The sequence below is a fragment of the Natator depressus genome, chromosome 6 (assembly GCF_965152275.1).
Source record: "Natator depressus isolate rNatDep1 chromosome 6, rNatDep2.hap1, whole genome shotgun sequence".
Classification (NCBI taxonomy): domain Eukaryota; kingdom Metazoa; phylum Chordata; order Testudines; family Cheloniidae; genus Natator; species Natator depressus.
The window spans coordinates 66,017,824-66,045,406 of NC_134239.1; the positions used below are offsets into that span (position 1 = coordinate 66,017,824).

Genomic DNA, 27,583 nt, shown 5'->3' on the forward strand with positions numbered 1-27,583 from the left:
TCATTGTTGTGTTTTAAACATTTCCACCATCCTCTCTGTCCCCCAAGTGGCTTAAAAATTTTTATGCTTCCATGGAAAAAGAGAGAAGCTTGACCGTCTTTTTCTTCTTCTTTTAACTTCATCAATAATCCTGTTTACAAGATGTCAATTGATGTATTTGTCAATATTATATATTTTCTTCCTGATATTTTTAATGGTCATATTCTGCTTTTTTCCCAGGTCATACAATTCATTGTATGGATGCTGAAGCTACGTTATGTGTATTGGCCAACATGCCATGAAATTATAGTAAGTTTTTTGCCTTTTGCTTAAATCCACTTTTTTGTAAGGTTTTTTTCAGGTGCTAAACAAACGCCTGAGATACTTATGTAGAATCATTTTGCTCTATGTTAAGTGAGAAGCTATACTACAGTATTCTAAAATACCAAGCTGTTGAAATGGAAAACAAAAATAGCATTTTGTGCCATCCATTTAAACATAAATGTGTTCAACTAGATTGGTTAAGTTTAAATCTGGACCTTCAAAGTAAAATCTGGACATTAGCACACCACAAAGTTGAGTAATTTCACCTTCTGTCAAATTGTGCATTGCTTAGGCAGTTTACTGTAAATGCTAATCTCCATTTTATTTTTAGCTATTAGTCTCTCAGGGGGGAATGTGGGAGTAATTGTCAAAGCTTAGCAAAGGATTACTATTAAACCGAACTGCCAAAGCAGGTTTTGGGAGGTATCCACTTCACTCTTATCAGTTAGCAGCTAGTGGTTCTACATTTTAAAGATGTGTGAATAAAGCAGCCCTGTCATGAAGAGATTTATTAAAATCTTCCTTTTCTTTTGGCATCATTTGTTTGTGGGGTTTTTGACAAGTATCTGTTTCTGTGTCTTTGCCCTGTTGTGAGTGCATGTGAATTTGTATTCTGTACTTCCTGTCCTCTGTTCTGCATTTGACATTTCAGTGTTTATATTTTTGTGTCTTTAAACAAAATTCTTCATAACTAGTATGGGGAGGTGAATTAGTGAGGAGGGTGCAAGGACGAGGGGCTATGGAAGTTGGGCATTGGAGCTGAGCTGATTTTGGGCAACAGTGGCCAGTAGTGTAGGAAGAAAAGGAGTACTTGTGGCACCTTAGAGACTAACCAGTTTATTTGAGCATAAGCTTTCGTGAGCTACAGCTCACTTCATTGGATGTAGTGTAGGGAGGCAGGTGTGTAGGGAATGAGGAGACAGCTTAGCTTCCTCAGCTCCCTGAATGTCCCTGAATCTTTTCTGCATATCCTCCTTCCTCTGCTCTCTTACATGCCAATCCAATCAGTTGCCCTAAATCCATGAAATTTAGGGCTTGTCTCTGCTGCACTCAGTACAGACTATGGAGGTGTGAACTGAAGAGCACATCAAAGTGTTGCGCTGTAGCTGCCCCACATGGACACTGCTGATGCAAACTAGAAGGTACCCAGTTTGTGGTGTTGTGGTCTGGTTCAAGGGCTAGGTTAATGTAAACTGGGTACCTTCTAGTTTTGTGCCAGCAGCGTTCACATGGGGAAGCTACAGTGCAACACTTTGTGCTCTTCAGTTCACATTTCCTCAGTCTGCACTGACATGTGGGGTAGATGTAGCCATAGACACCTTAAGTCGTTTTAAATTCATTTGAAAATGTTACCCCCCTACAGATTTAACAGAAATTAAGTTGTCTAGTGCTGAGACAATGAAGTTGATCAACCTTCCTTGGCTCATTGCCTGTGGAGTCCAATTCAAATTCATTTTTTTCCCCAAAGAAAAATCTTCCAGGACAGAATGCAGGTTTCAGTTTTTAATTACAGATCCTTCCTTCAACTTGGTCACATGCGCACATGCAAGTGTAAATCTTGCCAGTATGTAGCAAAAAGGCTATTATATTTGGCAGGGAACCCTTAAAAGTGAGTTTATGGATTCTTCCCTCTCCTGTTCCCTCAAAGAACATCCTTATATAGAGGTAGACTGATACATGTGAGTGTTCAAAAGGTCAATAGGTTTTTTGGGGTGAGGGGATGTGAGCTAATTAGAATTGATGCTCTCTTTCTGCAGATCACAATTGCCATTGACTTAAGTAAACGAAGAGTGGCTGACACAGATCCATCAACTTCTCTACTGAATAAGTTGGCTTGCTACATGGTCTAGATAGCCTTTCTTGCAAAGTATCTAAACCAACTCAAAAGGTTGGTAAATCTCTATAGGCCATTTCTAGCACATATCCCCACTTCTAATTCAAGGTAATCAGAAAAGGCATTCTTATCATTTGTGCTTACATAACTTTTTCCACTAGTATGACTTAAGTGCTCTCTCCACATTGTAATGTATTTCCCCTTTTGGGTCAGATAAAAGGAATAAAAACACAACAGCTATTCATTCTTTTTTAATCAATCAGGCTAGTTCTCCTGACAATTGCAGAATGCTTTTGATAAATTCTGACATAGCTGTATTTTGTGTTGTCCTTCTTACCAGACAGCAGGATAGTGAAGAACATTGAGAGCTATGTAATTCACCAAAGTCAATAAATATAAACTCTTTATTTTAACCGTGTTATATAAGACTCAAAGGTATTCCTGGTTTATTAATGCAGTGTGTGCACATCTGTGTGTGTTAATAAGGCTCAGAAAAGCGATTACTTTGCTTTTTTCTATTGAGGATTAAGGCTTAGTCATTATATATTAGTTTAAGGCTGTAGAGACCAGTTATGGCCCTTTATCCTGGGGAGACAGGAAAATCTAGCATTCTCAAGGTAATTGGGAAGAAAACTGAAACTCTTATTTTTCTAGGATGCTGATAAACTTTTAAGTTAATTTGCATTTACACTTAGTCACAATCTGTATTACTAAAGCAGCCTGAATACAATTTGCCTTATCTTTACACCATTGTATAAAAGGTTAAGTGGCAGTTGAAATTAAATTCTGTCACCACAAACCAAATTATCATATCCTATCTAACTCTATAAATTCACCTGTGGAACAGTAAACTTTCTGCATTTCTCAGGTCTTAAGTTTTTAGAAGGAAAAAAGAAAAGCTAAATTGTAAAATTTTCAATAATTTCCTTCGTCCCATTTTCAAAAGGAATTTAAGAGCGTCATTGTCATTGAAAGCCAATGCAACGTAGGCTCCTAATTGCGTTGTCACTTTTGAACATTTTACCCAAGAGCTCTTAAAGCGATTGCTAAGCCTCTGCTCAATAAACTATCATTTGACATAGAAAATTTTGGCAATCATTGCCCTAAGTCTAATAACCCATTTTTAGGGCAGATTATCAAGAAATGTTGGTGAAACAGTTCTGAAAATTTCTAGAGATCTGAATTCCTTCATCCTGTTATCTGATTTTAGGTCTGATTATGGTGCAGAAACTTAATCTCATGGTCAATGTTGTTTTTCTGGAGATGGATGAAAACCAGTTGTCCAAGCTGGGTTTTTTAGATCTGTTAGAAGCCTTTGAATTTGTTTCCTACAAGCTATTTGATATGCCCGTGGACACTGGCGGGCATATGTGGGGATGTGATTGGATAGCTCTATTCTTTTCACTCTTCTTCCTCCTCCTCCTCCTCCAGTATATAGTCACACAGGTTTGGACTTCTGTTACTTCAAACTGAAATGTTTGTTTTGAAAATCTCTAAGGAATCCAGACTACACTTCCTGTGTAGCCACCACTGTGGTCTTTTCTGTTCTTTGCCAAAATAAATAATTATTTTATAAAAGGAGCAAAAAATACCTGTGGGTTGAGCCCATACCCGCTAAAGGAATGAAACTTAGAAAAAGCAATTGTTGGAGGAAAATATCCTGAGAGTCGGATAACATGGCACCTCAAGTATCTGTTGCTTCATAGGTATTAACATTGTTTTTCTTGTTTATGATTGCATATTTCATATTGCTGTTTGCTTACCATTAATGTCATTCATTTTGAAATTGCAAAGCCCAAAGTTTTTAAAAAAATTACATGAACATTTGTCTATTTAAGATAGAAGGGGGTTTGGCAGTTATATTAGGGGGTTTGGCAGTTATATTAGAGAATTGCATGATTCATAAATTACTTCATAAGTTATTGAATGCTGTTGGTGAACATAGCTTGTTAAACGGATAAGCACTTTTCTCCTGTAATAAATCACTTTTTTCCCTCCAGAGTGGGTGAACAGTAAATGGTGGCGTCTGCTGCTTTTTTTTAAACTGATGAACTTTCTCAGGCGAGACTGTGATCGGTCTCTTTTTTTTAAAAAAAACAAAAAAACTATGGTATGCTGCAGTCACGGCAGCCCAGTCACATTTTCTATTTCAACTTGTTTTGTGGACACATTATTAGCTTACACCTAAATCCACATTAAAATTGGACAGCTTCCATACTCACATAGTTTAAGAACTCACTGACAGAAATTCATGTTTGTATATTCGTGTCAAATCATTTGCATTTTATTGTAAACCTAGACAAGCATTTCATTTCTGTGTTTTCAGAAACAACTTGTTCTATGTCATATGAAGTCCTGCTCTGAGACTTCAGAAGAGGAGTAAAAGGCAGTATGGAAATATGTCATGTGAATTATCTTCTTTCTCTGGGAAGCTGCATGGTTTATTGGAGTGCATTGTATGAACACTTTCCTTTCATGCAGTTATCCACCAATTTGGGCAACTACATGAGGCAAAAAGAAAAGGAGGACTTTTGTGGCACCTTAAAGACTAACCAATTTATTTGAGCATAAGCTTTCGTGAGCTATAGCTCACTTCATCGGTAGGATGGTAGGATTCTTAGTATACTGGTATATACTTTGTATATACTGGTAGGATTCTTATTGTCTTTTTGGCTCATGATCTCATCAGATAAGGAGTGCATAACATGTTACATAGCACAGTTGTCGAACATGTTCTGTGGCTGAAACCATAGACAGCTGATCATGTCAGCTGTTTAGTGATGAATATTTCTTCACCTGCTTAAAGAACTTAATACTTAACCATAATACTTTTTGCTGTAGCAGAATCCTTTCAGACAGGGTGTAGTGATATACCTAGACAGAGTGACTTGTGCTTTCCGTTTGGTTTCTGAAAGAATTATGTACAAGCAGAGAGATTATTTCAGACCAACGGTTACCTATGTTCTTTGATTTAAAAACAAGTAGTCTTTAGACGCATATTGAGGTTAGGTAACATTTAAGCATTTTATTTATGAAGAGGCATCAGTCATACTCCTCACTTCCCTATGATTTATGTAGTAAGGTTTTGAGTCTATAGATGAATATACTCAAAGTTCAAGTTGTGTCATTAAAGCTTTTGAGATAGAGTGAGTGGAGACATGATAGGTTGGGAAAAACAGCAATGCACTCTTTTTAAGTCAGATGGTTCATTCTTGAAGCCACAAATTTTATTTTGAATGCCATAACCTGTTTGCCTTCTTCATTATATTCCTCTCTGGAAGTAGTATTCTTACTTACTGATATTATACAGTAAATTAGATTGCTGACAAGGGTCACCATGGTTTCTAATCACAAGACAGTTGTGGGTATAGACAGAAGAAGCAAATGAGACCCTTGTCTACATGTCTCTTTACCAAATCAAGGGTTTCTTAGCCGCTTTGTAGGAACTCTGCATTTTGTGGTGTCCCACAGTTGTGCAGACATAACTATTTTGTTTTAAAGTGCGGAAGTATTTTTGAAGAAAAGGATAAAATAAGTAACTGTTACTGTTAGCAAGAGTGTAGGAGTTCTTTTCAGAGTCCTTGATTATACATAGGCTTGAAAGGATTAGATTTTTATTGGTAAATATCAGTAAAAACGTTGTTTTTGCTGCGCACATACAAACTGATGAAAAATATTTCCATCAATAATAATAAATTTACTGATAAGCAAAGTAAAAAAAATGCATCTTGGGAATTTCTTAGAGTTAGATTAAAAGATATTTAATTTGTATATTTTGACATGTGGCGATGCCAGTTTGTGGTTTTAACAGTTATAAAGCTTTAATTATTTGAATCTCAGTGTCTAGTGTAGCAGTTCTCAAACTGTGGGTTGGGACCCCAAAGTGGGACACAATCCTGTTTTAATGGGGTCGCCAAGGCTAGCGTTAGACTTGCTGGGGGCCAAAGCTGAAGTCCGAGCCCCAGTGCCTGGGTCCAAAGCCCAAGCCCTACCGTCCGGGGCTGAAACCAAAGCCCAAGGGCTTCAGCCCTGCGTGGTGGGGCTCAGGTTACAGGCCCCCTGCCTGAAGCTGAATATATTGGATGCTCTTTTGTATGCTCCCAAATGGCTTTCTCCACTCATTTTGTAATATTTTCTTTTCTGCTGGTGGTTATTGACTATTAGCTGCAGGAATAGTGTGCTTCTTTTTAGGAGACTTAGGTTATTGATCTAGTAGTACCTGTTACCATAGGAATAGAGCACTTCACCTGTGTCATTTCTTCTCAGCTTCAGTCAATATCTGCTTAGAGGACCTATGTCCTTCCTTCATAGTTTTTAGTGCATGAGATTCATTTCCACTTAGTATTTATTTTCAGTCTTGTGATTGGTGTTATGAATAAAACTTAAGCCCAAGATTTTCAGTCCAGGTTTCCTAAAGTTAGGCTCCTATTGACTTCTCTAAACACAAAAGTTGTACCGTTGTATAACCCCCTGTGGAATGGGCGTAGTTATACTAGTGTAGTTTATTTCCTCATGGGAAGGGGCATAAACTATACCAGTATAAACACTGTTATATTAGTATAACTGCATCCACACTAGGGGTTTCACCAGTATAACTGTTTCAGTGAAAAAAGTCACACTACAAAATCTGTGTGTAAAGTAGACCTAGGATAATGTGGCTTGTTTGTCAGAAGTGCTCAGCATCTCTGAAAACGAGACTGCTTTTATTTAGGAGCATGATTTTAGGTACAAAGTTTGGAAAATTTTGGGCTGAATTTTTTTTATAGGTACTTATGTCTCTTCACTGTTGAACTGTGGAACAGATTATGGAATGCTATAAGAATAAATGTGGAGTTAGTTTGCACCTCAGAGCTTTTGTTTACTGCCTGTTTTTCTCAAGAGGTGTTTAGATGGAAATATGTCCACTCTCATTCCTTCTAGATAAATTATTTTATGTGTGCTAAGTGATTGAGCTTAGATAAGGATCTGATTGCTACAAGAAGTCTTGTCTGTGAAGTGTACTGAAAGCACTGTTACCATGTGCCCCTTTTACTTGATGACATATTACTGTTAATGCATGTCAACTCCTTTTCTGCATATTAAAGGAAAGCTCAGAGTTCATGGGTACTTTGCACTGCAAACAATACAGAATGTATTGCTGTTGGCAACTTCCAAAATTCACTTTCACGAGAAAAAGATTGCACTACAGTACTTGGATGAGGTGAATTGAAAAATACTATTTCTTTTATCATTTTTACAGTGCAAATATTTGTAATCAAAAATAATATTAAGTGAGCACTTAAAAATTAAATGAGCCCACAAAAATGCTAGCGTAGACACAGCCCCAGTAAGCAAACTGCTCCAGCAACCCTTTAAACATCCAAAAACACATTCCACCACCATTCGGCACTTGCTCAGCCTATTGTTGAACCGCTCCTTATTGCTGTCAAGGGGCCAGTATACAGCTTCATGAGCCATGGGAGCAAGGGGTAGGCTGGGTCTCCCAGGATCACTATTGGCATTTCATCATCATCTATGGTTATTTTGCGATCTGGAAAGAAAGTCCCTGATTGCAGCTTTCTGAACAGACCGGAGTTCCTAAAGATGTCCACATCATGCACCTTTCCTGACCATTCCACATTGATGTCAATGAAATGGCCCCTTTCGGTTTATATACTCTTTGGATAGGTGGTCTGGTGCCAAGATAGGGATATGCATGCCATCTATCGCCCCACCGCAGTTAGGGAACCCCATTGTGGCAAAAACATCTGCCATGTCCTGCACATTGCCCAAAGTCACTACCTTTCTTAGCAGAAGTTGATTAATGGCCCCACACACTTGGATCACAACAGCTCCCACAGTGGATTTACCATCGCTGAATTGATTCCCCACTGTTCAGTAGCAGTCTGTCATTGCAAGCTTCCACAGAGCTATCTCCACTCATTTTTCCACTGTCAGAGCCAGTCTCATTTTAGTGTCGCTGCACTTCAGCGCTGGGGAAACCTCTGCACAAAGTTTCTGGAAAGTGGCATTCCTCATTTGAAAGTTCTGCACCCACTGCTCATCATCTCACATAATGATGCGATCCCACCAGACAATGCTTGTTTCCCGGGACTTGAAATGGTGCTCCACCATGTTCAATGGGTGCATGGCTGCCAGCAGCAACCGGGAATTGTTTCATTCTATGGCTTGCTGCAGGGCTGCTTGAATGACATTGCAATGTTCTGCGCAGCAGCTCTTGTCTCATCTCTGGAAATACTGCAGGATAAGGCGTGAGATGATTGGTAATGCTCATAACAAGGCTGCACAACTGAACGGGGTCTGTGCTTCGTGCGCTATGGCATACACACGGCTAAGCCAGGCTTTCGAAAAAAGGCACGAGGCAATACGGGTTGTTTGCCGTTGATATCATGGTAGGGAGGAAACTGCATCATGGAAGGTCGAAGCTATGTTCCGATTCCCATCTGCGACAATATTTTGGTCCCATGAGGCGTTGCAAGCCCCTCCTGAAACCCTTGCAGTTAGTTGCATTGTGGGATAGCTACCCACAGTGCACTGCTCTGTGCATCAATGTAAGCAGTGCTAGTGAGGACGCACTCCCACTGACACCATGAGTGTGGTGTGGACAGGCACGACTGACTTTATTACTGCAGTGGCTGGATGTCAACTTACATTAAGTTGACTTAATTTTGTAGTGTAGACATCGTTGAAAACACAGTCCATTTATAATTACAAAAAGGTTTCATTCTTCTGTATCTGTCTATGCTTATCTGCCGTATTTGTTTCTGTTTTCTAGCAGACTAAACATTGACTGATTGATGCAGGATCTTTTGCTCTGATCAAGTAATTTTACTCCTTTCTTTAAGCCTTATCAATTCATAGAAGATACTGACTTCAGAAGACTCAGTAGACATCACTAGAGAAATAATGAAGTTAAAGTTACTTTGCTTTTGAAGAACCTGCTTAGTTAAGTTTAAACTTAATGCGGTACTCCTCTTTCAATTCTGGTAACGCCTATATGATTCAGCACTGCTTTTCCTGTGGGATATCATTGTATGGTGCATCTATTCCTTTTAAGATAATCGGTGTCTGTCTGTCTGTGTCTCTCTCTCTCTCTCTCTCTCTCTCTCTCTCTCTCTCTCTCTCTCAAAAAAAGGCATTGCCTTCTTCCTGGCAGACTGGATGTATAATGTGTTCTACACTATTCTTTTTATTCTTTTTCTGCACTGTCTCACTAGTGATCATATTGGATCACTTACTATAACTTTGATCTGATTTTAAAACAATTCCACATTAGTCTTAAAAGATATTTTAGGTAAAAATTAGAATCTTGTATGTGAGATGTTGGCTTATATTACATTATTGACCACTACCATTCACTACATTCTGAAGAGATAGTGTGCTTTAGTTGCCTTCTTTATCAAATCAGAACTTTACAGTACATACACATGGAAGAAAAAAATGAAACATCTGAGTTTTAGAATTTGTTTAATATTGATCTGACTTTTTGTCAGTAAAGATGCTGATCCTTTCAGAAAGTTGCCCTTATCTCACCACATTAAGTAGGCGTGGGTGTCAAAGTTCAGGAAAAAATAAGCTCCAAATCTCCATCCCTCCCACCCATATTTCTGAAAACCTTTTCCTCATTTCTCGGGTTAAACCACTTTTGAGAATTTCAAAATTTTAATGTAACTAACTTTAAATCCTTTTTTTTTTTTTTTTTTTTTTCAATTTTGTGCCATGTTGCATGTCTAAGTTCTAGCTAGGACTGGAGTAGAGGGAGACTAATCTCTCAGTATTTTTCCAGTTGTAAAAGAAGACAAAAGTACTGCAAATTTCAAAGATGCTGTCAACCAAATTTTACTATTTTAAGGTTTGGATAAGCAGTGCTCTAGAAAGAACGGACAGCTTATGATATACATGAAAGGGAATTAAAAGGAGGATTCAAACGTCTGTTTCTGAAAATCGATACTCTATTGCGGAAGTTGATAGACTTCAGTAGTTCAAGGATTTTCTATTCTTAGGGATTAGGGAAGAAAAATTTCAATTCAACGCTATGCTCGTTTTTTAACTTCCCGAGTTCATTATTTAGGAGGTATCAGAAATTTCACACCTCTCAGTTGGAGGTTAGAATGGTTCTTCAGTTTTTCAGCACAGTTAATTTATCTTTTATTTTAAATGAAAACAGTGATTTGAAGAAAATCTAGACAATCTGTTGAAGCATCTCTTTGATTTCATGAGTCCCTGTCTTCATCAAACAAAGCTTAAAAGATGGTATCTCCCCCGCCCCCAAGTTGATTCCTTGGTTTACTGGAATTGGGACATAATCCCTTCTCTCCCCTTCTTTCCAGCCCATCTAGTAGTTCAGAGTAGTTTAGACGTGGCTTAGCACTTCTGTCTCTTACAATCACACCACTTGTTCAGCACTGATTTGAAGATTAGAGGAGAGTTAGGGCACAACTACACTTAAAACACTGCAGTGGCGCATCTGCAACGGTTCAGCTGTGCTACTGTAAAGCTTCAGTGAAGACGCTACCATGCCGATTGGAGAGCTGCTCTCACTGGCGTTCTTAATCCACCTCCACAAGAGGCAGTAGCTATGATGACAGAAGAAGCCCTTCCAGGGACATAGCGCTATTTATACCGGGGGCTAGGTCGGTATAGCTGTGTTGCTTAGGGGAGTAGTTTTTTCTCACCCCTGAGCAACATAGTTTGACCAATGTAAGATTATAGTGTAGACCTGGCCTTAGCAAAATTTACTGACACAGTGTATACCACTCCTGCTGCAGAAGTGGAAACCAGCTACTTGTACTGGGATGTGTGTACAGTCTTGGGAATTTTAATATTATATCTGTCCTAAAGGGGATTTGCTGCTCTCCAGGATAAATTTGATTAAAAATGAAGTTTCTGTTTTGGGGTTTGGGGTTTTTTTTGTTTTGTTTAAAGGTCTTCCTTATATGACGTGGAATTTTAAGATTTCAGAGTTACTGTCTTCTCAATGGCATCATTCCCCATCATGCAAAACATTTTCACACTCTTGGGCTGACTCAAGGACAAGAAGTTGGCATGCTGTGGCTTACTAAAGTAATGGCAATGCTGTTATAATACAGAATTTTTAAAAAATGTGTAAGTCCATACAAGCAGAATTTTCACACACATTCACAGATGCTTTGCTCATCTTCACACTTATGCTTGTGCAAAAAGTTGAGTTATATGTGACTCCCATCATATGCTAATCTCTGTTCAGGACTGTAGTTGCCAGCATATTTTGAAATAGCTTTGAAAAAGAGAGCTGTACAATAAACTTTGCACTGCTGGTTCTGCAGCAGGAAGTTTTTGGTCTTGTGGTGAACTTTAGCACTTACCTAATGCTTTGCATACACCAACTACTTAATTTTCACAACATGCGTGCGACAGGTAAGCAATATTCTTCAAGTAGTGTCCCTGTGGGTGCTCCACTCGAGGTGTGCTTGCATCCCCTGCACCTTTGATTGGAGATTTCACATAGCAATTTCCGTTGGCCTGCTCATCAATCCTACTTAGTCTTGTGCACTGCACCATAGTTATATAGCACTGCACAGGTGAACCACCCTTGGGTGGTTCTTGTCTGCCTCAGCCTGAGACAGAGCCTTAGCAGCTGTCCATGTTGAGCTTCCCTCCACTGTGGAAAGTAGTTTAGTTTGTTTTTGTAGTAATTAGCTGTAGTAATAGTAGTAGTATTTCAAAAATAAAATCCTAGGTTTTTTTTGTAAGGACCATTGTTAAATTCCCAGGCTACCTGTACAATAGATGGGAAAATTTAGTGCCTAAGAATGGGTTTATAGAAGCCAGCATTCGGAGTGGGGAGGCATCTAAGCTAGCCAGTAGGAAATGCCTATCAGGAGGCACCTTTCTCTGAGTATGATCCACAGCAGTAAGCATGAAATGGGGGTCAATTTATGAATTTGCGTGGATGCACATTAGATTTTAAAGCTGAAATCTAACTAATCCAGGTTTGCCAAAGTATAATAGAATTCAAGAGGATAACCCCTTTTTAATTAAGTCCAGGGAGCATTGCCTTACTAGTTTAACGCTAGGTTGTTTTCAGGTCAACTTTTTTAACTTGAAAGGTATCTCTCAAACTGGAACGCTTGCTTCTTCTTAACCAACTAACAATTTATTAATTCACCCAAAACCACATTAATATATAATGAGCAGTTCACCAGTCAAACACAGACACGGCCAGTATAGTCTTGCAAGCAATGATCAGAGTTTAGAATTGAGACTCAGTAATTATATCAAAACCAATGTAAATGATCAAGATTTCTTCTTATATTTACTTATGATCAGCAATTCTCAGTTCTTTGATATCTGACACATTTATCACATTTCCAAAGGTGCACTTCTCTTTAAGGAATTTTTAAGAGTGTGGTAACTTCTCTGTTGACTAGGTTGGTCCAAAAAGGACAGGTTTCGAATATTAACTGCAATTGCTTAAAAAAATTATTTTCAATCTCTCTTAAGCCAATTTCCTTAAATTTATAAAGGAATTAAAATCTAAAAGATGGTTACTTGAGTTTTACCTAGAGAGCATAGACTCAGCAAGATAACCTACAGTTATTTATATTAAAGAATAGAAGGGGAAATACAATCTTTGAAATTAAATCTCACCACATTTTCTTATCTTCTTAATCCTGGGACGAGGGAGAGTCCTTTCTACATGACTGGTCCAGATGTCGGTCGCACTTAGGATGCTGCAGCTTCTTGTGTTGGGTTCAGTCAACTCCCTTGAGTGCATAGTGACCTCCATTTTGTATATCCTAGTTTCAGGACTTATTGGAGGGGGCTGTTACCCAGGGTTTTCAGAAACCAAAGCAGTGGTAATTTCATTGTTTTAAATTGCTGCTGCGGAACCTTAAGTGACAGATCCTTGCCCAAAGAAAAGCTTCTTTGGACTATTCCAAAGCAAATCTTTTAATCTAATTTTTATTAACTTTAAAGAAAGATGCAACGTATAGTGATTCCTAGTGGGTTACCAGACTAACTCTTTAAGGGTTACCAATATTTTTAGTTTTAGCAAAACTATTTATTATTTTTATTACTAAAGCACTTCTCATCATCATCATAATAAAATTTACATCTCAGAGGTGCCAGAGGCACTTAAAACTAAGGTTGGCTGTTCAAACTTTTTTATTTTTATAGTACACCGGACCCTCGCTAGAACGCATGTCTGTATAGTGCAAATTCGCATATAACATGGCCATGGATCCCAAATTTAATTACTTCAATTGCAATTCATTTTAACGCGGTTAACACGGAACCGCTCATGGATCCCAAATCCCGCATTCTAGCGAGGGTCTGGTGTATATTTAATCTTTATTTTATTATTATTGCATATATGGTTAGGCAGCAGCTAAGAAAGGGTTTGGGGGATATAAATGTTGGATTTAAAGTGGCAGTTATACTCCTAAATTCCTTTGTGGGTCTAGCCCTAAATGATTAGGGACACGGGGGGAAATCAGACCAGTGTGTTCAAAATATGATTCCTATCTTTTTCAAAAAGGGTTAAGTATGATTTTATATAATGAACTGTAATCAGATATAATGTGGAAGGTTGATTAAGCTGTTGATGCACTGAAACAGGAATACACCCACACATGTACTGTACTTTAGGTAATTTGCTTGTAGAGGTTTAACATTAGAATCTAAATGATTTAGAATCTGTTTTTATTTTATGAAATGTTATGCATGCATGCATGCATGCAAACCAGCAGCAGATGTAGATAATTTCCTTTACTGACTATAGTTAATAGGTTAGACAGTAATCATAGAGAAAACCACAGATGACAAAAGTTACATTTGTTTTGTAAACTACTTTAGACCTTTTTTCTTTCTTAAACTCAAGTTGACATATTGAAATATGCTAGGGACTAACTTGTAGAGCTATCTGTCAAGTTCAGGGCAGCTGCACCTGTATTCCCCATTCATGGTCCCTCTCAGCTTCTCAGCCATCACCTTTCTTGGGGAGAGACTAGTGTCTCTCCCTCTTCTGATTGGGATTTTTTCAGGCTGCTCAGTTCCTTGCTTACATTATGATATCCCCAGCAAGCCAGACTGCATAAGCAGGCCCAGCATCTGTGCTTTGCTTTCTCTTTGAAGGCTATGTACAACATAATTGTCAACAGTTGTGAGTTTCCACACAGCTCTTTAAAAGCAAACACACTTATTTTCAAGGTAAAAGCATTACAGAGAAAACATATTAAAAACAATAAAGGAACCTAGAGATATGCTAATAAGCTTATCAGATATCACCCCTCAGCTCCAGCAAGGATACTGGTAGGAGTCAGTCCTTCAAGCCGCACAGAGGAGGGTTGTTGTTTTTTTATGGTTACAAGTTCACAACAGCCTTAGGTCAAAGCCAGAACAACCATGGACAGTTCAGTATTTCCTTATATATCATGCACCTTTGATCTTGGTCTCATTTAACAGGTGATCAGCAGACAAAGTTCCACTCCTCAGCGTGTAGCTTCAAAACGCTGGGTTTTTGCATAATTGGGAGTGCAGAATTTGCGTTGCATTATGTAAGTATCGTTTTGTGTGTGTGTGTGTGTGTGTGTATGTATATATATATATGATTTGATTTGTCTATGTGATACATATTTGATATGTGTGTGTGTGTGTGTGTATATATATATATATATATATATATATATATATGATTTGATTTGTCTATGTAAACAAATTAAAGAACAGCATCTGTTTCATGATTGATGTGGAGGAATCCATACAAAAAAATCTTTCTAATGAGAGAATCTTTTGTGCTTCTTGTTGAACAGGGCTCTTACTCATTCACCAGTTGACTACTCCTCTTAAAATCCATCCTTAATGCCCACTTCTAATGTAAATCAACCACATTGTTACTTAATAAGATATTTATTTTATATGTATATTTGCTTTTTTAAATTGCAAATGTTGTGGCCATCCAGTGCACAGATCTATGCTGAGATCATTTTAGTACTGTAGCCTTTTGTTCTCTTAATTCTCTCCCCCACTGTTTTGTTGACCTTTCATGAGGCCTAACATACTTGCAGGTGCTGTAAAGTAATAATTCATTATCTGCAGATGAGTTTGCATTGGAGTATTTGGTCTCTTCATGTTGTACCACTGTAAACCATCTGATTCTCCTGTTAAAGTAAATTCTTACATGCAGAAAGAGTATGCTCGGAACACTTTAAAACGCCTCAAAGCACTAGGCCTTTTGTATTAATGCATGTGCTTTGTACCAAGGACTGTGGTTTTTACCTGTTCTGTTAACTGTTCTATCAATCTGTTTGTTGTGTTTGAGGCTGAAAGTTTCAAGATCTCCTCGTAACTTTTGTATTTTATGGTTATGTTGTTAATAGTTTAATTCATTAATCTTTGTCACCAGATTCTCAAGATTCAAAAACTCAAGTGAATCTGTACTTTAAAATCTTTTCATAGCATCTGATAAGCATTAATAGCAAATCTCAGCTATTGATATGAGACTGTGCTAAACTATTAGCCACAGATAAACTCTGTTTGCATGATCTTTAAAATTTTAACCCATTGAGCCATCAAATCTTGTTTAGCTTTTAACTCAAAATGCGTTGGAGGCATCTACAATAAACCTAATGAGAAAAACAGCTAGTTAGGAGTTGTTACCTTGTTTCACAATGTGGCTTTTGGATTTTTTTTTTTTTTTTTTAAATTGATAAAGTTGATGTTTTGGAAAATGAATCCTTAATAAACATAGTTATCAAAAGTCAAAAAGCTTTTCTTGTATTTAAGATTTTCTCAAAAATAGCTGAATTATCCACAGGGAACTGTACTATTATGCTTGTTTACGTTACTTAAGAATTGGAAGCCTAAACGCTTTTTGGGCTAGATTTATGAAGCCTCATGAATTTAGATATACACAGTATGTGTGCCAAACTTTAAGTGAAGATGGTTTTCCTTTTTTGGTGTACAAAATGACCCCTTGTTCTTGGGTCTGAATGGAATTAAAAAGAACATTTAAATAAAAATCCATGTCTTTAACAAAAAGCTTTTCCATTATAGAGCCTTCATTTTTGTTGGTTCTTGGGGAGTCTTTGTGTGGCCACAGACATCATTTAAAAATACTTAGTGACTTTCTGAATCAGTTGTATTTTTAAAAAGTTTTCTGTGCTGTGTGTACAATTAATTTTAAAAGAAGAAATATTATTTCATGCAGCTGGATTTTTAATTGAGAACAGATGTAAAGTATAAAGCAAAGAGTATGTTTAAACTACTTCATTTTAATAAGGACAATAGCTTTTTGTTTCCCCTCAAATTAAACTCTCTGTTCAGGACTCCTAATACTTCTTTTTAAAGGCCTCAAAAGTAAAATAATGGCAGTCCTGTCCTTAAATTTTTTTTCCCCTTGGCACTCTGTTTTAAAGAACACTCAAATGACTTCCTTTAAATTATTCTCAAAGGGGGTGTAGTGCACGAATTTTTTGAGGTGCAGCTGGATAAATATCCTTTTATCTTTGAGTGTTAGTTCTCGTTTCTGTCCAGTACTATCATCAAAACAAAATCTTTGTATGCAAGTCTAGATCTGGCTATAATTACTCGGTTTCCATTCTCTACTGCTGCACGTTCAGCCATTTATGATGATCTCTTGACCCAAAAACCAAGTGTACCTGTCTCACAGAGCTAATGTGAGGATTGATTTTCAGTGTGTGTAGCTTGAACACACAGCATGCTAAAGAAGAGGCTATTATCAGTACACTCCTGTTATTTTGTGTAGCTTACTTCTGGAATAGAATAATATAAATATAGGGGTGGAAGGGACCTCATGAGGTCAAGTCTTGTCCCCTAAATCTCCCTTTCTGCATATTAAGCCCATTACTTCCTGTCCTACTTTAATTGCACGCAGAGAAAAATTGATCCCCATCTCCTTTGTAACAGCGCTTAACATGTTTGAAGAGAGTTATCAGGCCTCCTTCAGTCTTCTCTTCTCAAGACTAAACATGTCCAGTTTTTTAACCTGTCTTCATGGGTCAGGTTTCTCAACCTTTGATCAGTTTTGTTGCTCTCTTTCAGATTCTTTGCAGTTTGTCCACATTTTTCTAAAATGTGGCACCCAAAATTGGATGCCTTACTCCAGCAGAGTAGAGCAGGACAGTTACCTCCCATGTCTTACATATGACACTCCTGTTAATACACCCCAGAATAAAAGCCTTTTTCACAACTGCATCACATTGTTGACTCATATTCAATTTGTGATTGACAGTAACCCCCAGATCCTTTTCAGGAATATTGCCACCTGGCCAGTTATATCCCAATTTGCTAGCTGTGCATTTGATATTTCCTTCCAAAGTGGAGTACTTTGCATTTGTCTTTATTTAATTTCATTTTGTTGAATTCATCCTAATTCTATTTGTCTAGGTTGTTTTGAATTCTGATCCTGTCCTCCAAAGTACTTGAAACCCCTCCCAGCTTGATGTCATTTGTGAATTTTACAAGCATACTCTCCACTCCATTATTGAAGTCATGAAAATACAGACTAGAACTGGGCCAGATGATCTGTGGATCTTTATTTTTGCTAGTATAATTTGTATGCTGTCTTCTGTTGACCAAAGTTGTGTGGGTTTTTTTGAGCAGTTATTTATTCCTTTTTGAGATCAGCAGTGTTAAGATTTTGTGCTCTACTCATTACCTCAACCGCAGCTTAATAGATTTCATAACAGCTGCCTTTAGAATCACATAATTAAAACTCAGTGTAGTTCTTCAGTTTAAATTCACTTTAAGTTCACTTTTTTTACAGTTTTAAAAATATAACCATTGCATAGTTTCTGGAGAATTAGGCATTTTGTAGTTAGTTTCAGAAAGGGACCATTCTTAAAATAATTCTAGAATTACTTACAAAGGTTTGTTTTAGGCTTCCCTTGTTATTTCTGTGTCTACCTAGGTCTGGAAACTCCATGTGGAGAAGCATTCTTAAGATTCTGTTTATGTATGTATGAAATATGCTCCTTTTAAGGACAAAGAATTTTTGTAACTCACCTAGACTGTGTGTGATATCAATAAAGGGAGTGGTTTAGATAGACTAAAGCAATTCTTTCACAGGCGGCTAAAGAGATTTTTGACTGAGGCATACAGGATCAGAGGTGTTTCACTACCTTCATCCAAACAGAAGTAATTCTGTTGGTAATGTAAAAGTCTATAGCCAGAGCATAGGTCAGTACTATATTTGAAAATCACTAGAGAGCATAGCTGTGGGAACTGTCTGCTTTTATAGTGTATTACAAATTAGAAGTCACAGTTTCAGCACAGTCTGCTATCCAAAGGCCACTATTGGTCAATTTTCTCTTGTCTGAATGTTTTGTTTTCAATAGTGATCAAAACACAAAGATTTTTCCATAAAGTTAGTAGTCCACTGGCAAAAATATTGAAATATTAATAGAAACTAGTAGTAACAGAATGCCTGATTTTGTAGCAATTGTGTGCATAACTCCCACTGAAGTTAATGGGAATTTTGTTTGTGCAAGGACTGTACGTTGTATTTTAAAACCATCAAGGAAGTAAATAAATATGCTGAATGCTAAACCTATTTTGAAATGTACTTAGAATGTAGCATGGGATATTTGGAAATTTGAAACTCTGTGTCAGGGAAAATATTTTTTTTTAAATACATATTTTAAGTATCCTTTATTGGCTTTGCCAAGAGAGGCCTAATACTCATCTGGATGGCATTTCTGTTGGTCTGTAATGTAAATTTGGAACATCAGTTTGCTGCAGATTGGAACACCAGAAAAACCCAATTCACAGGAAAATTAGGGCCCTAGATTGCTAGGTACTGTAGGTAGAGCAATCTCTCTCAATCTCTCTGCTACCCCGTACCGCTGACTACACATTGGGGCGGAAACTTAATTTGTTGTATGAGAACATTGTCTGATCTGGACTGTAACTGAAATGAGAGAACCTTATAGGGAGGGCTTATCAGAGGGAAGCGGGGACCTTCGGGGGTGTGTGTGTGTGTGTGTATGGGTCAGAGTGAGTAGGTGAAGCAGGGACCTGGTGTGGAGTGAGGGGGCAGTGGCCTTGGTGATCGGGAGGAGGGGGGAGAGGATGGCAAAGCAGGGACCCACAAGGGAATGAAGGGGGATCTGGGTGAGTGGACATGGAAGTAGGGACCAGAAGGGGAAGATGGAAGAATGGGGGTCTCACAGAACCCTGGAATGGGGGACCACACAGAGCTTCTGTCATGGTGGGTGAGGTAAATAGGGGACAGTGGTATGCCGGGCTGAACACACGGGTGATGCAAAGAGCTCCTGGTATGAGGGAAATGGTGGTTGAATGGATTTGCAGGATGTCCCTGAAATAGAAGGAGTTTGAGGGGTGAATGGAGGAATGCAAGGAGACCGTGGCTGAGCGCATTGCACCCACCTACAGAGGCTGGAAAGTGTGCATCCCCACAGTTGTAGGTCATGCTTTCTTCTGTCGAAGAAACTGTTCTTCCAGTCATTACCACTGCATTGTTACCAATTTGTTATGTTTGAAATTCTTTTGCTTTATTGATTTGCAAAAGTCATGGAAATCAATTTGTCAGTTTTCTACACAGAAGAGGACAAATAAAGAAAAATAGAAATATTTATTGGAGGGTGAGGTGATACGGTGGCAGTGACTGGTGTTTTGAATTTTTCTACCAGATTTTAAAAATGCTAGTTGAACAAAGTATATTATGTAGCATTCTATCCAGAAAATACATTGGTTAAAATAAAATGTTGAAGCACTTGACTACAGAAGGAAAAAAAACTGCATTGGACCGGTATAACTTAGATAAGAATAATGAACTTTTATTTTCTTCATGGCCCCAAACCCAGTCTTTAAAACGTTTGAAAAATTAATCATTAAGTATTATTGGGACTTGTATGTATGGGTGATGGAATTATTCACAGTAATGTGAAATCCTAGTACAGTTAATGAAAATGAATGAGTTTCTAGCTGAAGAGGAGACCTGCAGTAACCTTATGTTATATAAACTTACATTCAGCAAACACATTTTGACCAGGTGTGAAGAGAAACCAAAACAAATGTGCTGGGCACGTGTTATCTAAAAAGAACAACCTGTTTATATTGTAATAAAGTTGGGATTAAAAAATCTGGGTGTACTACGCTTGCTTCAGTGATTAAACTAAATAACTACAGGTTTCAGAGTAACAGCCGTGTTAGTCTGTATTCGCAAAAAGAAAAGGAGTACTTGTGGCACCTTAGAGACTAACCAATTTATTTGAGCGTGAGCTACAGCTCACTTCATCGGATGCATACTGTGGAAAGTGTAGAAGATCTTTTTATACACGCAAAGCATGAAAAAATACCTCCCCCCCCACCCCACTCTCCTGCTGGCAATAGCTTATCTAAAGTGATCACTCTCCTTACAATGTGTATGATAATCAAGTTGGGCCATTTCCAGCACAAACCCAGGTTTTCTCTCCCCCACTCCCCCCCCCCCACACACACACCAGGAGAGTGGGTTGGGGGCGGGGGGGGGGGGAGAAAACCTGGATTTGTGCTGGAGATGGCCCACCTTGATTATCATACACATTGTAAGGAGAGTGATCACTTTAGATAAGCTATTACCAGCAGGAGAGTGGGGTGGGGGGGAGGTATTTTTTCATGCTTTATGTGTATAAAAAGATCTTCTGCACTTTCCACAGTATGCATCCGATGAAGTGAGCTGTAGCTCACGAAAGCTTATGCTCAAATAAATTGGTTAGTCTCTAAGGTGCCACAAGTACTCCTTTTCTTTTTACTAAATAACTAGTTGGTCAGACTGATTTCATTTTAAAACTGATTTCATTTTGTTGCTCTTGTCTGGACTCTTTCCTGTTTGTCCACATCTTTCTCAAAGGGGGGTGTCCAGAATTGAACACAGGGGAAAGGCCTCATCCGTACTGAGTGAAGCGGGACGACTACCTCCTATGTCTTACATACCACACTCCTGTTGTTAAACGCTGGGATGATATTAGCCTTGTTTGAAACTTTATCACATAATGGACTTGTATTTGATTTATGACTGATTATAACCTCCAGATCCTTTTCATCAGTACTACTACCTATCAAGTTATTCCCTATTTTGTAGTTGTGCTTTTGATTTTTTTTCCTTCCTAATTGAAGTAGTTCACACTTGTCGTCGTTGAATTTCATCTTGTTGAATTCAGACCAATTCTCCTATTTGTCTAGGTTGTTTTGAATTCTAATCCTGTCCTCCAAAGTCCTTGTAACCCCTTCCAGTTTGGTGTCATCTGTAGATTTTTATAAGCATACTTACCTCTCCATTATCCAAGTCATTAATGAATATACTGAATAGTACTAGACCTAGGACTGACCGCTGCGGGACCCCATTGGATATGTCCCCTGCATTTGACAACAAACTGTTGATAACTACTCTTTGATTATGGCCTTGTAGGCCTATCAGTTTCATCTAGACTACATTGCTTATGAAAATATCACGTGGGACAGTATCAGAAATCAAGATACATCACATCTACTGCTTCTCCCCATCCACTAGGCCACTGCCCCATTAAAGATAGAGATTAGGTTGATTGGCATGATTTATTCTTGATGAATCCTTGGTGGTTATTCCTTATAATCCTATTATTTTCCAGGTGCTTAAAATTTGATTGTTCAATAATTTGTTCTAGTGTATTTCCTGGTATTGAAGTTAGGCTGACTGATTCATAATTCTGTGGGTCCCCTTTATTCTCCTTTTTTAAAGATAGATACAATGTTTTCCCTTCTCCAGTCTTCTGGGACCTCACATGTCCTCCAGGAGTTCTCAAAGATAATTGCTAACGGTTCCAAGATCACTTCAGCTAGTTTGTTAAATACCCTAGGATGAATTTCATTAGGCCCTGCTGACTTGAATACATCTAACTTATCTAAATATTCTTTAACCTGTTCTTTCCCTATTTTGGCTTGCATTCCTTCCCCTTTGTTGTTAATATTAATTATGTTGAGCCTCTGGTCACCAATAACCTTTTTAGCGAAGACTGAAGCAAAAAGGGCATTAAACACGTCAGTTTCTTGATGTCATCAGTTGTTAGCTCTCCTTCCCTGCTAAGTACTTCCTTTCATCTTTCTCTTGCTCCTAATGTATTTAAAGAAGTTATTCTTACTGCCTTTTATGTCTCTCGCTAGGTGTAACTCATTTTGTGCCTTAGCCTTTCTGATTTTGTTCCTACATGCTTGAGCTATTCTTTTGTACTCCTCTGTAGCAGTTTGTCCATGTTTCCACCTTTTGTAGGATTCCTTTTTGAATTTTAGGTCATGTGATACAGGAGGGCCAGGGAACAGTGGGAGAGTGCTAGAGGGGAAATATATAAGCTGAAGGCTAATTAAGGCGTGGCTCCCTATATACTAGGGAAGGTGGCTGCAGGTTAATTGGAGCACCTTCACTCAATTAAGGGCCTGTTAGGAACCTAATAAAACCCCCTGCGTCAGGCAGACAGGGGAGAAGGAGAAAGGACTGGAGCTTGGAGGTGTGTTGAGATTTGGAAGACCTGAGAATTGGAGTAAGGGAGACTCTGCCCAGCAGGACAGGGAGACTTCTTTCCCCCCAGCATCTAAGGACCGAGGGTAACCCCACTTAAGGGGGACGAGGGTAAGAAACCCACAGGAGTTGAGAGGGGCTGGGACTCAGAGCAAGGAGCAAACCTAGACCCCTCCCCTGCTTCCCTCCTCTACCACCTTCCCGGGCTAGTAGCGGGGCCCTCGGCACCCAAGAGCAGGGGAAAGGGTGGCATCTTAGCTCCCTGCCAAGAAAAGCACAGGACCCACTAGACTAAAATCGGCCATCTTGCCACAGTCATTAAAATGCTCCTGATGGAGCCATATTCACCTCTTACTGTTCTTCCTATCTTTCCTCTCATCAGGATAGTTTTCAATTGCACATATTATAATATTTTCTTGAGAAACTCCCAGCACACTTGAGCTCTTTTTTCCTTAGATATTCTTTGCCTGGGATCTTGCCTACTAATGCTGAGTTGGTTGAAGTCTGCTTTTTTTTTTAAGTGAATTGTCCTTATTCTGATGCTCTATTTTCCTTCCTTAGAATCAAATTTTTTTTTATCATTTCATGATCGCTTTCACCCAAATTGCCTTCTGCCTGCAGATTCAGTACCAGTTTTTCTCCCTGTTGGTCAGAATCAAGTCTAAAATGGCTGTCTCCCTGGTTTCTTCCTCCACTTTCTAGAACAAAAAGTTGTCCCCAATATATTCCAAGCGCTTATTGGAAATTTTGTGTTTTGCCAAATTATTTTTCCAGCAGATGTCTGGATAAAGTCCTCCATTACTATCAGGTCTTATGTTTTTGATATTTCTGTTGTTTGTCCTAGAAATGCTTCATTCACCTCCTCTTCCTGATTTGGTGGGATAGAGTAGATCCCCTACCATGACCCCTTATTTTTTACTCCTTTTACCTTTATCCAAAGACTCTCAACTGCTCTGCCTCCCACCTTGTTCTGGACCTCAGAACAAGTGCATACATTCTTGATGCAAATGCAAAACCTCCTCCGTTTGTACCCTGCCTGTCCAGCGTGAACAAGCAGATGATGATTGAACAAAAAATTCTTACCTCCCAGAGTTTCAATCAGCTTTCTTGTCTTGTTTAAATTGCTGATTTGGTACTACCATTTGAAATTATGCTGTGTCTGTTAGATTTGTTTTAAAACTCTTCTAGAGGTCCTCACTAATATAGTGTAATTGAAGACCATGTGACTGTTGGGCAGTTGATGACTCTGGTCTGAACTTTCTCACTTTATGAAAATATTTTTTCCCCATGTCTTTCAGAAACTCAGAAGTGTTTTTGTGAATTTCTTTGATTTGTTTATATTAACTTAATGTTTAATTGACTGCTTTTGGATTATATGGCCTGTATATAATTTACCAAAATGTACAATAAACTTCTAAAATTTGTATCCAGGCATATAATCCAAAGGTAACTCTCTAAACTGTTGTTTAATTTTCTCAGTCTAATCAAATAGTAATATTGCCCCCATTTTTAGCTTTAGTTTATATTCTGATGCATAAAAAAAATCTAAAATAGTTTAGATTCAAATCTAGCATCAAATTTAGCATGTGGCTGTCCAGTCTGATACTATTTAAAGCCCCAATCTGGTAACTTGGGTCAGAGGGCCACGGGTGCTCTGGGAGGTGGCCCGGGACCCCCGGTGATGCTGGGTGGGGAGTTGGCAGGCGGTGGTACGCGGCCTGGGATACTTGCTGGTGCTGGGGTAGGAGGGAGTCAGCAGGCAGTGGTGCGCAGCCCAGAACTCCTGCTGTTGCTGGGCGGGTTGGTGGGTGGCGGGCTGGGACCCATACTGGGGTGGGGGGGGGTCGGTGGATGGCGGCATGTGGCCTGGGACCCCCTCTGGTGCTTGCAGGAGGGGAGGGTTGGCGGGGCTGGCAGACTCCCTACCCAGCTCCAACCATCATGAGCTCCTAAGGGGAGGGGCAGCCAGGGAGCTCTGCATGCTGCTCCTGCCACAAGTGTGAGCTCCACAGCTCCTGTTGGCTGGGAACCGGCCGCTGCAGAAGTCATGAAGGTTAAGGAAAGTCATGGAATCCATGACTTCCGTGACCTCCATGACAGACATGCAGCCTTAGTCATGATCACTGGCTTAGCTAAGCTAAACAGAGCACAAATATTGGTCAGGATGGGCCATGAAGACAGGGGCTTCAGTAGCTAGGAATTGAACCCTTTTTACTGGTGTATGACAAAAAATACTCCAGTATATAAAGATTGGTAACATTTTAATCAAGTAATATAGAATATGATTTTTAAGATATGAATCATTCAGAGAAGCAAACTTGCTTCGCACAGCTTAGTGGCACACTCTGTAGATCAGCATATATTTATATATGTTGTTTTAATTTAGGTTTGTAAAAGCACAAGGGTACCCATGTTACATTTTAAGTACTTCTGACAATTGGTTAAAAATGCAATTAACGTGAACAAGAACAAAATCCCAGCAGCAATCTTTCAAAGAATTACAAAAACCAAAGTATTTATTATTTGTGTTACCCAGGCAACAGGACCCTAGTCCTGGATCTGGACACGATAGTGCCAGTTGCTGTACAGACATAGAACAAAAAGACTGTCCCTGCCCTGAAAAGCTTACAACAGATAAACTGTACAAATAAAATACTAAACATTCTTCAGACAGCATTTCCTCCCCGGAATACTCTCCCCCAAAAATGTGCCTTTCAGTTTGCCCTGATGAAATTTGCACTAGAAAGAAAAGGAGTATGAGTATAATATGTAGCTGCATAAATATTTTTAGACCTTCTGTATGAGAAAAAGAGTACCCTAAAAAATGAAGAAATAAAATATGGATAAAAGTTCTACATTTCTGAAACCAGGATTAAATTGAAATTTTTCCTCTGACAAATTTCCTTTCGGTAATTAGATATTATTTGGTATTTATAGTAATTTAACTGGCAAATAGTTGAATGGTATAGGATGGTGTTTATGTGACCATCGCTTATTAGCAGTGTAGTGTCTAGGAAGTGGACCTCTTGCGTGGACTGGTCCAGGCTGAGGTTGATGGTGGGGTGGAAATTGTTGAAATCCTGGTGGAATCCTAAAGGGCCTCCTTCCCATGGGTCCAGATGATGATGTCATCAATGTAGCGCAAGTAGAGTAGGGGCATTAGGGGACGAGAGCTTGGAAGGGAAGGAGGCCCTTGAGGAATTCCACCAGGATTTCAACAATTTCCACCCCACCATCAACCTCAGCCTGGACCAGTCCACACAAGAGGTCCACTTCCTAGACACTACACTGCTAATAAGCGATGGTCACATAAACACCACCCTATACCGGAAACCTACTGGCCGCTATACTTACCTACATGCCTCCAGCTTTCATCCAGACCACATCACACGATCCATTGTCTACAGCCAAGCTCTAAAATACAACCGCATTTTCTCCGATCCCTCAGACAGAGACAAACACCTACAGAATCTCTATCAAGTGTTCTTAAAACTACGATACCCACCTGGTGAAGTGAAGAAACAGATTGACAGAGCCAGAAGGGTACCCAGAAGTCACCTACTACAAGACAGGCCCAACAAAGAAAGTAACAGAACACCACTAGCCGTCACCTACAGCCCCCAACTAAAATCTCTCCGGCACATCATCAAGGATCTACAACCTATCCTGAAGGACGATCCCTCACTCTCACAGACCTTGGGAGACAGACCAGTCCTTGCTTCCAGACAGCCCCGCAACCTGAAGCAAATACTCACCAGCAACTACACACCACACAACAAAACCACCAACCCAGGAACCAAACCTTGCAACAGACCCCGGTGCCAACTCTGTCCACATATTTATTCAAGGGACACCATCACAGGACCTAACCACATCAGCCACACCATCAGGGGCTCCTTCACCTGCACATCTACCAATGTGATATATGCCATCATGGGCCAGCAATGCCCCTCTGCCATGTACATTTACCAACCCGGACAGTCTCTACACAAAAGAATAAATGGACACAAATCTGACATCAGGAATTATAACATTCAAAAACCAGTAGGAGAACACTTCAGTCTCCCTGGTCACTCAATAACAGACCTAAAAGTAGTAATTCTTCAACAAAAAAAACTTCAAAAACAGACTCCAACGTGAAACTGCAGAACTGGAATTAATTTGCAAACTGGACAGCATCAGATTAGGCCTGAATAAAGACTGGGAGTGGTTGGGTCATTACAAAACCTAAACCTAATTTCCCCCATACTAATTTTCCCCTACTATTGCTCACACCTTCTTGTCAACTGTTTGAAATGGTCCACTCTCATTAACGCTACAAAAGTTATTTTTCTTCCCTTGGTAACCTGCTATTAATTGAATTGTCTCGTTAGACTGACTTCACACTTGGTAAGGCAACTCCCATCTTTTCATGTATTTATACCTGCTGCTGTATTTTCCACTCTATGTATCTGATGAAGTGAGTTCTAGCCCATGAAAGCTTATGCCCAAATAATTTGTTAGTCTCTACGATGCCACAAGGACTCCTCGTTGTTTTTGCTGATACAGACTAACACGGCTACCACTCTGAAGCTTGTCTACAGAAAGAGTTTGTACCCAGTGAACTTGGTTCTAAGAATTCTAAGAACAGCAGTTGCCCATAAAATGTTCTAGTGATGAGGCAGACTTGTAACTAGGCTATGCTCTTTTACATTTAAAAAAAAAAAAGGGGAGGCAGTAGGTCCTCTTGTATTGGGAAAATCTACAAGTGTTGGATTGGCAGAATATTTCTTGTCACTATGTACCATGCAAGGAAGGAGAACACAGTTGCAGACAAACTGAATTGATCTATGATGGATCCTAATGAGTGCCTTCTGGCAAACCAGATCTTCCTCGATGAAGGACACTGGAGGTGGATCTTTTTGCCACTGAGTTGAACAAGAAGCTGTCAGTCTTCTGGACATGGCACA

General features: G+C 39.1%; 1 protein-coding gene across 3 annotated transcripts in view; it reads left to right on the plus strand.

The window, feature by feature from the left end:
- The first annotated feature begins 219 nt into the window (after positions 1 to 219).
- The window catches only part of SIPA1L1 (signal induced proliferation associated 1 like 1), a 161,934-nt gene continuing 134,570 nt past the window's right edge, over positions 220 to 27,583 (plus strand). For 2 of the 3 annotated variants that reach the window (XM_074955583.1, XM_074955585.1), the window contains exons 1-2: positions 220 to 288; positions 2,061 to 2,191. The gene's annotated coding sequence lies outside the window, so the exon portion shown is untranslated. The remainder of the gene's footprint in view (positions 289 to 2,060; positions 2,192 to 27,583) is intronic. The other variant, XM_074955584.1, reaches the window with a different exon arrangement.